This window comes from Bombus impatiens, unplaced genomic scaffold (genome assembly GCF_000188095.3).
Source record: "Bombus impatiens unplaced genomic scaffold, BIMP_2.2 scf_0166, whole genome shotgun sequence".
Taxonomy (NCBI): Eukaryota; Metazoa; Arthropoda; class Insecta; order Hymenoptera; family Apidae; genus Bombus; species Bombus impatiens.
In genome coordinates, this window is record NT_176585.1 from 668,625 (window position 1) to 680,940 (window position 12,316).

Genomic DNA, 12,316 nt, shown 5'->3' on the forward strand with positions numbered 1-12,316 from the left:
GAAGACCTGTGCAGCTTCAGCGCGATGTTCCATGTCCCATGAATCAGACTAGATTTACGCCTGAACTTCGTGAACGAGTTTGAAGCGAACACAACGTGTGACGAGTTTCGTGCCACGCGTTAAAAGAGTCCAACTTAGTTTTCAAACAGTCAGTGAAACGTAAAGCAACCGTGGCCATGGTATAAAATGATATACAAGGTGTTAAAGCTGTGAACGATATTTATAGGATTTTATATATTATATGTCAGATTAATTTTTAATCCTGCAAGTATTTTCGGTTTATAACTGGTATTTAAAACAGTCCTTCGGTTTGTTGCACGTCCTTACAAATTACGGAAAAAGCGGATGGGTGTCTGACGGAAAAGCCGGTTTTTCCCATGCACAAGGTTACCCTCAAGCCACGTCGGTAGGAGGCTTCCTCCTCCAATCTTCACTTATTAATATTGGCTATAACCAATGGGCATCGCGGATCGTTGCCCTCACTGTTCTAACGAAAAGTGTGAACAACGAATCCACGTCCTTAGTTCAGAGCTTCACTTATTCTTCATCGTTAGAATAGTCAACATGTGATTACCGAGTTACTATCCTTAAATCAATCATTTACTTAACTTATACATACGTCTTAGTGTAACTCTTAAGTGTTGGAAATATAAATTTTATAACCCTGTTAATCGCAGCGTTATACCAACTCAAGTACCCCTATTATCTCAACGGAAATTAGGGGATCGATCTATTCGCGGCGTCGATTATTATAATCGTAACGGGAATTTACGACTCCCTTTGACGTGTTTCCTCGCGAAAATACAGTTGGTTACACGAATTATTTTCGAAATAAATATTTATCCAAGGTAGTCATTCGAAAATCATTTTAAATTCACCGATAGCTGCATAGATCGATGAATCAGCTGATAAAACTTTCTCTTCATTCTACTCACATCTCGCATTCTCATTTTGAGTCAGATAGAAATGAAACATATAACAATGGAAATTCTATTGTCGTTTGTTTTCTTAGGAACGAAGAACGCAAAGTTCGAGTAAAATAAAGGGAAAAATCCGTAATTCATAAATTTTTACCGCAAAATTAAATTGTCTATGAATTGAAAAATAAGCTTTAAATCTTCTTGTGTATGAATATTTTGATCTGTTGAATGATATACTGTAAAGGTCCCCCACGTCTTCTCATCATCCTGTTACAAGTATCGTGTTAAAGGTGTAGTCCCCAAAATGTTTTTTTAATCGTCTACGATCCCAGACGAAAGGAGAACTATCGTATTACGTTCTCTTAGAGCAATTGAAAAATAACTCTCGTACTTGCGATCGAAACATTCAATCTGCTAGTTTCAGATTCGTTAATGGTATCAGTACCATGCCTTCGACGTTCGGAATAAGATGTATCTGTTCTCAACATCGTAGACACCCAAGCTATCTATTTTCACTCTTCTTATGGTAGGGTGAAATTGAATTGCGGTTTTGGAATTTCTCCTTGTATCAGACTATCAGTTGAAGTACATTCACGGAAAACAGAATGCCACGGAAATGTGTCAAGCTTGACATAATCCAATCACAGAAGTCATAGAAATTGAAATATTATAATTATTAAAAATGTAACTCCCTCCGATAATGCACTAGTAAAATCATCTTGTTCCGGTATGAAAGTGATACACAATTCTATGGATTATACTATTATTATTATACTATACTATTCTTTCCATAAGTAAAATACACAAAATTTGGCAAAGATTCTTTCACTGGAATATCGACACGCATTTAGAAATCGCCCTACTATCATAGCTCACACATGGAATTAAAAGGATTGTCATTGCATTCATAGTTGCAGTAGTATTTGTAATAATTGATATTAATGACGTTATGCAAATATTATTCGCCCTGTCGCTGAAAGTGATTATTCGAAATTGCTTCGGACTGAAATGCCGTGAATTCGTTGCGACAGAGGGTAACAGGTGTCATGTTGTAAATATAACGCAGCGGGACGCGACTAAATGTAATTTTTTAATAACGATAATCCTGGTTGTATTCGCAACGAGGGAAATGGCGATTGCGGTGCACAGATTTAACGTTGTAAAAATACGTCTGTCACATACATATCCTATGATGTGCCACGATCAACGGACTGAAACCGATTGCCGACGAAGTGTGGCCGAAAAATGGACGATGCATGTGTAACGACGTTTCAACGATCCATTCTAATGGGCCACGCATATTCATTCTCGTTCAAATTCGACCAGTCGTGTGAAAAACGCGATTTTATTCTTTTATTCTTAAACGCGATAATCTGGTTTGATGTATAGAATCAGTACACAATAAAAGCAGCTGATATTACGATATTGATTTATCATTTTCACGAGTGTTGGATTCTCTGTACCTGTTATTATACACGGATATACGATACAGAAAAATTAATAAACTAACTCGATAGTATTTCAATCTTATGTGTATTGAATGGTGAATTTGTTTTCTAGCCGATCTGGAACGAATACCTGAATCAGGTTCTAAAACCAATTATATTCGTACTAACATACTCCACTGTAATTCTGTTTTAGGATAGTACAAAATTAGTTCGAATATGAGAGATGTGCTTATTTTAGAGATTCTCTGTGTACAAACATTAGAACATTTTCCAGATGAAAACCTTATAGAAACTAATGGACAAAAACCTGATGTTATTTCTTAGAACGAGTTAAATCCGAGAGATAACAACGGTATTAAAACATATCGATTAATATCAAGTATATTCTATGAGTTAAATAATGACATCGATTCCTGCTGATACAATTGTTACGTTCCTGTTTTTATTCATTTTAACGAGACAATGGATAATGCGTTGGAATAAATATTTTTATATTTAATACGAAGGGAAAACATTTCTAACGAAAAAATATGTACAATTCGTACGTACAATATGTACGTGTACGTGTAATGGTAATAACTATATTAAGAGAAATCACAAATGAAATATCTTCAAGATTGTTTTTACGTACCAGCGTATGGGAAATCTATCTTTCTCACGAACTACGCTTCCCGCTAGAAACTTTCCCTCAAGGACGGCTAGCATCCCTCTCTAACCAACAACATGGAAATTGACCAATTAACAGCAACATCAATTTCCCTCACTTTCCGAACGAAGACATCTCTCGACGAGTCCGATGATCTCGTGTCCTTAGACACACCCTATCATAGTTTTCCTCTACAGCATCATCGGTCTCATTAGAGAGTGACTTATCGTCTTTACGCTCGGTGGATATTCCACGTTTTAACAAAGAGTTAGTTTAGTAATACTTGCACCGTAGCCAAGCAAGTCGACTACGACTTGGGCTTTAGAAGAAAGCGCATTCTGTTACCCGCGGATTCGTTGTTGGACCTAGGATCATTGTCATTAGCTTCTCGAGTGTCTGATTACCGCGGTTACTTGTCAAATTCTGTAATAGTCGTATTTCCACTAGTCAATGTCTTCTCCATTGCATAGCAACAATGTGTAGTCCAAATGAGTATTCGTTTCACGCCCCTAACCCTAATCATAATGTGAACCCGACATGTATGTAGAAACCAATACCTGTATAGAAGCTCCAAGACATTCATAGCGTTCTGTACTGCAAATGATATTGCAATGGAAACCGAATGGTGGCCCATTAATTTCGGGATAACCAGAAATTGGTATTCGGAGAGTACAAGCTATGGTTTAGGTTCCATTAATTATTTACTAGTCGGAACTTGAGTTTGAAGCGTGCCCTTTTAGAAGAAAGTTCCTGATGTATTGTCGATGTCGTGTTTACGGATGAACTAGCATTAAGTATCGATAGATGAACATACTATTTCCACGTTTGCGATGCGGTGATATTCCACAGCTTGTGTAACTTTAATCAATGTCTCAGCTTCCCTTAAACTTTAAACCGTTTTGAATGGAATATTCATGCGAGTTCGCAAATGTTGTGTCGAATTATAATGATTTGTAGAACCATGCACAATGTCGCGAGACGTCGTCCTAACGAAGAAGATGATGAACGATACATCGCCTCGTCGAAGAAAATGGACGACTGTTAAGAGTTAACCATTACAGAGAAGATCCGACCCGAAATTCACTTTACGTATACTTATCGACCATATTCTCTGTTATATTCTTTTACGAGCTATGGGATGGGTTTAACTTCTCCCTAACGATCGTCTCTGTGTCACAGAAATTGCATCGGTGGATCGTTTCCTTAGTGTGTAAAAGCTGAAAATTTTCTGATATGAAAGAGATATTCTCAATACACGTTCGTAATACGTTCGTAATACGCTCGTAGATAAAATACTACGATGCGTTCAAGCTATTTGAGGCGAGTAAATGCACGATACACTATAGAAACGTAATGGCGCTGGTTTCGTAATTTTTTAAGGCAGGCTGTTTTCTTTGGTGTGTAATTTATGGAATGTTCGCGCGACGCTTCACAAAGCGGGACTCTAAGGCAGAGTTCGCGTGGCTAAAGGGTTTTTCAAGATGTAAATACCGCTTCCTGGAAGTAGAAGAACATGCGAAACCACTTAGTACACGAGATAATCTTTTGGGTATAAATTATTAATCCTTAAATGCATAGTGGTGTCGTCATTTGATAATATAACTTTTTTCTTAACATAGCGAATATATGCGAGGCATTGTCAGCAGAGTTAGACTAAAACATATTTCTTCTAAATGTGAGTTTATGAATAAAATTATTATATTATACATAGTTCGATACAAGTAACATAAAAATACTATCAAATTAGTTTATTTCATTTGTACGTTTGATTATCCTATTGTCTCCGTCTCTTGTTACAGTAAAATGTTTTAAGAATTGTGTTATGCAATCAACGAGATAAATAGCTGATTACATCTTCGCGATAATCGACCTGCAATTTGCTTATATCTTTCAGACACGTTATAGCCATCTTTGATAACAAAGTACTTTCCCCAGTAAAAAATTAAAAAAAAATAAATGGCGTGAATTCAATAATTTTTCTATGATTTTGTGGTTTGATTATATCTAGGGAGAAGAATCAAGGTTTGACAAATATATTGCAACCATTTCTGTAACTCTTTAGCTACAGAAGTGTTTCACTTCGCATTCTTCCTTCTGGCAACGCGAAAACTCATCACGACGGATATCTTGAGGTACGAAGTTAACGAGAAACTTTATCCACTTTGTGACAATCTCCAGAATGTAACTTTTTCAATTAGGTTCAGAATTTGAACTTTCAAATCGAAATCTCCGTTCATTAGTTCGTGTGCAAATGAACCGAACGGGAAGGAACAAGTACCGTGCTGATGTTGAAGTTCAGCGTCCTACGAAAGTAATTCGTGAAAGTTGCGAACTGCCGAAGAAGTCGAAAAAGTTCTTAAAGGTTCGTGGGTAATTTTAATTTAGTTCCAAAGTGCAAGAAACATTTGGATACGATTAAAATTTCCGCGTGAATATAAAGGGTGATCGTTAGGAATTGATTTCTGCACGATGTCATAGCGAAATTTAGAGAACATATAGAACCAAACCGAGCAAATACACCATTAAAATTGGCAAGCACCTGTCGCGTCGATATCGCGACACGGTTTTATAGGCTTTCCACTTTCATTAGCTTCCCAAATTGCAATATTCGCGAGATTGGAATCAAACCAGAATTATATCTTCGACGATTATTGGAACGAGCGAAAATTTCTACGGATAGTGATCACAGAATTTGTCAGTCAGCTGATAAACGTATTGAGCTAACATGATTTGCAAGGGAAACCTTCCGTTTCCATATCAATTTCAAATCTATTTGGCTATGATCGCGTATCCCTCGATTGCCACATTTTTATGGAAAACTCTCCTTATTAAATGTACACAAGCGGATCGAACGATGGACGGACTGTTCCATTATTCTTTCTAATAAAAAATTATTATTTTACTTTTGGAATGGACCATCGAATCCATTTCTGAATAAAATTTGTGATCGTGATTGTTTGTACACTTTGGAAAATTGTATGTTGACTTCCAACGTGTTAAATAGCATTTAAGTTTTGTTAATGAAATGTTCTCCTCTCGTGTCGTATTCTGGAGGGTGGTTTCACCCCTTGAACTCGAGTTATCGCGGCTAAAAAACATGTGCAATTATAAATGTAACTGTTCTTCGAGTTTCATCCAAGTTTTGTTATTGGGATCAAATGCAAATTTCGAGTCTGTCAGATTTTTCTCTGTAAATCAGCTAAAATGTCCGAAGCTATTCTCTCAAGTAACTTGTAATAACTAACCCTTACTCGAATCTCTGCCCTGGGCAATGTTCACTCCATTGATCAGCAACTTCAGTTACCGGTCACCTTCACTAAAATCGTTCCATGGCTCAATGCCTCGAGGGTGCACTTCCAGCTCCAACTGTTTTCTTGGACGGTGTCCTCTACCTACATCGATGGCGGAGAATAATCTGTCGTCTCGCGAGCAATCTCTCTGCAGACGCTGCCGTGTAAACTTGCAACTATTTCCTTGACAAATCATCTTCTGTGGACGACGTCCATTTCGTGGTTATTTAGTGGTTACTTTCACCAAAATTGTCGACCACTTGATCACTGTGAAACTTTCCGGGGGATTCTTAGTAGTTTCACCTACTTTCACAGACAGTGTCTATCCCAGGTTAGTAAAATAAACAGGCTATCGGGACCTTATTTGGAACGTAGAACGATTTTCGCTATCAGAGATGCAGATCCTATCAAGCAAAGGGGAGAAACTCCGGAGAAAGGAAATTGACGCTAAAACATAGTTACACAATCTAAACGAAGAATGTCGAAAAAGGAATATGCTAGGACTACAAAAAAATGTTAAGGACATTAAGAGAAATTCCAGTAATAAAAAACAAAACTGACACGAAGTTCGAAGAATAAGTACAGATCAAGAATATCACCGAAGAAAATACAAAAAAAAAAGGTAGAAGAAAAGACTGGACGAGAACACTAAACTGTAGTTTTACTGATAAAGAAACAGGAACACCAAAGAGAGTAGTTCAATGAATAAAAAATAGCCTGACGATGCTAAAAATCAGCAATAAAAAAAGGTATACAATCATTATACTACCATTCGCGGTATGATAGCCCTGATATATTGGAAACTTTTAACCTTGCTTTCGATTTAATAAAATTTGCAATCCCACTGAAAACTTTTAATTTCAGTTCATCCCTTAACTCGAATTACTCCGAGATTCTCTCGTTGATGGCTGTATATAGTTAAAGGAGGGGAAAAACTAACCATTGGCAGAGGTTTATTCTTCGACAGAAGAAGTCTCGTTGAGACTATTCTTTCTAATCACTGGAACGCTGAGATTTCCAACGTCATTTTCTTGTAATAAATCCAGCTGATATCAACTACCGGAAGCACCTACGCGCACTAACACGTTCGTGATATTCATTTCAAAATAACGCGCGTGTGTTTTATATTTCGTGTTTCCCTGAGCATCTCATACTTCTTCATAACATCGTTGAACATTCGTCTGTTTACCGATGGAAGCAGGAAAACGAGGGAAAAATATGTAGACGAAAAGAAGGAATCTGTTTTAATAACGAACTATGAATATCTATGCAAAATTTTACGAACATGATATCATGAACGACCTATATCTTCATTTGTTGTTGAATAGAAATTAACGGTGCTGTAAACACGGTTATCATAAGATCTACAACTTCACGATCTTATTAAGTATACTTTTTCTGCAATATAATCGCAGAGACACTTATCGGGATTATGTATTATAATGAATATTGTGTAAATAAGAAAATTGAAATGTATCGAACACAAATTGAAGATACTGAAGTATAAGATTCATGTACCGTAATGAATATTTTGTTTAAATACGTTCAAATGTATCAAACAGAAATTAAAGATGCCGCAGGATAAGAATTATTTATTACAACGAGTATTTCATTTTACAAAATTGGAGTGTTTCAAACAATAATTAAATATGGCTGGAGAAGAAATATTTATAAGAGTTAGGCTTGGCTTAGATTTTTCTTACTTATCTCTCTGTGTGTCTGTCCGTCTCTCTCTTTTTCTTGTGTTTATCTTAGGGGTCCTTTAATTTGTAAATACAGAACCTTCCTTCTACATCTATCTTTTTCCCAATTAGCAATTTCATATTTCAGGTAAATAATTTCACGTCCGCGAAAGAATAGAGTTACTAAACTAACGAATTACATTACTGTCTCGGCAAAGGCGTTAAATTCTGTCGATTCATCGTCTACAAGGTACAAGCGGCTGAATGACAGCTACTTTATCGAGGGAATTGCGTTATAATGTTGTCGGCGACCGGCAAAGAGCTTTAATCTATTGATTGTCATTCGAGTAACTGGATTCGGAAACAAGCTCGTGGTAATTAAAAAGAATGCATCGCTAATGTATTTAAGATGCGATAAAAAAGAAATTTCATTTATCCTCGCCGATAAGGATAAAGGTAAATATCAAAAAGGGAACGCGTTTCAGACGACAAACTCGATTTTGATCGACCGGTCATTGAATTTTCCTGTCACGTTCTTGTTACTAGAGTTGACTTTTCGCCCATTTAGCGCCGTTTTAGTGCTTTCGTCGTATTATTCTATGTTACTAATTAAATCTTCTGGAAAAAGCAATTATTGATACGGAAAGCTACCAGTTAACCGCCGTATTCGATTTTCTCATTAACGAGCTAATTATCGATCATGTAACAAATATCTCTTAGCAATATCGCTTTGACACAGCTGCTGATCTATCCTATGCACTGTGCGTAGGATTTAGCGTAATTAGCATAGTGCTTTATATGTCTCTACATAGAATCGATTTGCATTTCACACGCGCGATACCACCAGAAACGCATGTTTCGTACGAACAATTGTTTTTCATTGTCTTTATCAACAAGAGGAAACAATCTACACATTTTGAAATTTCGTTGAAACCACAATGAAACACATTTACAACGATCGTATCGATGAAGTCTTAAAAGAATTTGTAAACGTACGTAGAAGTTGGAAAATATTTATTGCAAGCATACGCTTCTTAACCATGCTCGAAGTATGCGATTAGTTATCGAATCATGATAATAGTGTTTCATTACATCTGATTACATTTCAACAAGTTTCGTATAACACGCATAATATATTTATCAAAGTATATTCTACGAGCCACTGTAGTATATTCGAAATAACTCTCCACGAATGTTCGATTAATACTTTCGTGAGCCAGTATACGTTTGATGCGAGACACGTATCACGAAGAAATTAAAATCTTAGCCGTTTCTTCACAATCTTTATCCGTATAATCTTTATCCACTAGCTATACGCCATGATTTTGATATTAGTGGATATAGACTGTGGATCGTTCATCACACAAACGATGAAAGATCTTCTCCCCTATCTACGAAGAGAATTTCTCGATGAGCCTCTGCTACGTGATGCTCGTTCTTTTGGATGGCGCGACTGGTCCACAGAAAAATTATACGGTTCCGGTAGAAACCGACGAAAGCAGCTGACGCGCGAGGGAGAGAGCAGAGGGAATGAAATATCACGGAGAAGAACCTTGATTCTTCTGCTTAGTGGGAAGGTTATCGATCGAGAGCAGGATCAGAGGTCTTCGTCTCACGATTAATTACTCCACCAAAAAAAATGTCAAAAGGAAAGGCGGGTCTTTAGAAGTTGGTCAAAAGTCAGGGCAATCAATAAAAAGTATTGATTTGCTCATTAGAGTTGCATACAATAATAAATTTTAATATTGCACGTATGTTTGCGCTAATTGTTTTCCGCGACGAGGGAATATGTTGATTAGTTCGAATTATCATCATTAATCAGTATGCCGCGTGTGTACAAACGCAGTCAGATATTTCAGATTCCTATCAAACGTTGCAATAAAATCCGCTATCTTTCAAGTTTATTGAACTCGTGTGTTGAACTCCAGTTTTATTTACTCGATGTAGAAAGGTGGAGGATGTGTACACTATCAGAGAAAGAACTCATATGCTTGGGCATATCATTCGCTATAATTGTAGCACCGTAGAGAAAGAAAACATTGCACTTGGAGGAAAAATAACAGGCTGGTAGAGAAAAGAAGAGAGAGAAATAGAGGGAGAGAGAGAAAGAGTAAGTGAGCGAGGAAGGAATCTAATCGACGTTAAATTAATCGCATGTTTCTTTTGAGTCTTTCCTTCAGATTTAATACTGTTTAATATTTCCATTAAATACATTTCTTCGTCGATACTCGGGAGCATTTTTCCGACAAGGAGGACAAAGGTAAACTAGAAAATCTTTATTCGCTACCCGGCACACAATTATGAAATGACTCTGATTCCTTCCTTTCTGGCATTCCGATCGTAATGAATCGTATTTAATTAAAACTGATGGTTTTCATTTGCGAAGGTACTGTACAGTAAACGTTGCATTTAATCCAAGCGAGTTACCTTCTATCGACGATTTCGCAGCCTTTAATACCGGATCGAATTAAATGCTTTGAACCTCTTTGTAAACTGAAAATCGCCCGTTTCTTTTCTCTAATTATCGGTTGTTCTATTACAATTCATTTCGTTTTCAATTGTGTAAAACAAACAGACGTCCTATGATTGCTTCCTCTATAAAATTCCTCAGAAAGTAGACGCCTCGATGTAGTTCGAATTTAGACATTACATTTTGCAATTATTAAAAAAGCATTTGTTATTTAAAAAAAAATAGTCGTAAACTTTATTTGTTCTTGAACATCGCGAAGCTACTTAATGTTCTCGAAAAAGACCCGAACTTTTCGTTTTGTAATTACCTGCGTGAAAGAAATATTATAAAATTTTACCGATCTTTTCAGACGCCATAAAATGATGCATCATTTTAGAGGATAATTAACAGGTTAAAGTACGTAACTTTTAATGAATTTTTTTCCGCCTTCGCAAGATATGCTAATATTCCGTTTCATCTCGAAAACGTCCTCGTGGTATTAACTAATTAAAGAAGCCCAGTGACGAGTTTGCTCCAGTGTAAAGCTTCTTCCGTATCCTTTTTCTTCGTTTCAAAATTACACAGATACCGTTGCTTGCTTGTAAAGTTCGAAAGAACTTATCCCCTTTCATTCAACCGCAAAGCCTGTCGATTAAAGTAATTTGATGCAGATACGCGTGAGTCTGTGGGAATCCTCTAAGGAACTCGATTTACCCAGTTTCCTTATTTCGTTTCGCCGGAAGCTGTGCCATTCCACCCTCGTGAACAGACCTCTCCCCCGTCCCCGGAATTGAAAGCCGATAAATAGCAAACTATAGCTAAAACCGTCAAAATAACAATGAAAAAATACTTTTCCCAGCTCCTAGTGTTTATCACGGTATTTTCTACGGTGTAAATCTGCTCGTATCGATGGTTCTATCGCCGATATTCCCCGGGGATGATGTTCGTCATGTGAAATGGAAATTTCGCAAGTTTCGTGAACGAAGAGATAGCGATTGGAGGTTTATCGCGGAACATTTTGTGTTAGGAAATGAACTTGCATTCTTTGCTAGGTCACTGAAATAAATTTCGTTCGAAATTTCATCTCCACAAGTGTGTGCTTCTCGAGAAGAAGCGCGCGGTTTTAATGGAATAGCGTTAGATCGAAGAATCGGTGCCTTTTTATGGAAGTAATCTTGTACATGCTCAAAAGTATCGTAATATTAGATTGTCTGAAAAGTGTCTTTCTTTTGTAGACACGTCTTTTACAACGATGCATCTTTATACAAACATGAAACCTAATCTGTCGAACGTTGAGATCTTTATTTTGATAGAACAAAATGGATCACACGTAATTCGATAAAATAATATAAAACAGAAAATGTTGTGCATCCATTATTTCCTTCTAAAACGAAAGAAACTTTTCGGACGACCTAATGCATGCTTATTCCTGATATAATATTGTTACAGAATTGTAGAGAGAAATTGTGTTCGTTTATTACAAGTAAAAATTGTTATTTCGACGTGATAAAATTCGTCTCAAATAATTAATCGATATGCAACCATATATATTGGCGTTTGCAAGAATGAAAAACAAGTTACGGTACAATTTTTCAATAAAATCTATAACGAAACTGTCTGGAAAAGTTATTCATTCCCGGACTATCTACAATCTACGTGGTCTCTGAAATACGGATCAGATAAGAAAGGTTCTTTTGTATCGTGGTTAATTCAACCAGTAGATATATCGATGAATCGCATTTTAAATTTTAATATAATGTCAACTTTCAAACGAATAACTAAAATATATTATTTGTTGATTCCATAAAGAGACAATAGCTATTGTTATGGGATATTAGTTTTTGATTAAATGCAAATCGCTTAAGATAATCGGATTCGTAA

General features: G+C 36.5%; 1 long non-coding RNA gene across 1 annotated transcript; it reads left to right on the top strand.

The window, feature by feature from the left end:
* Positions 1 to 3,367: 3,367 nt before the first annotated feature.
* Positions 3,368 to 5,654, top strand: LOC117151375. The gene is made up of 2 exons (XR_004461262.1): positions 3,368 to 5,146; positions 5,213 to 5,654. It is a non-coding gene; the product is annotated as an uncharacterized LOC117151375 (long non-coding RNA).
* The last annotated feature ends 6,662 nt before the right edge of the window (positions 5,655 to 12,316 follow it).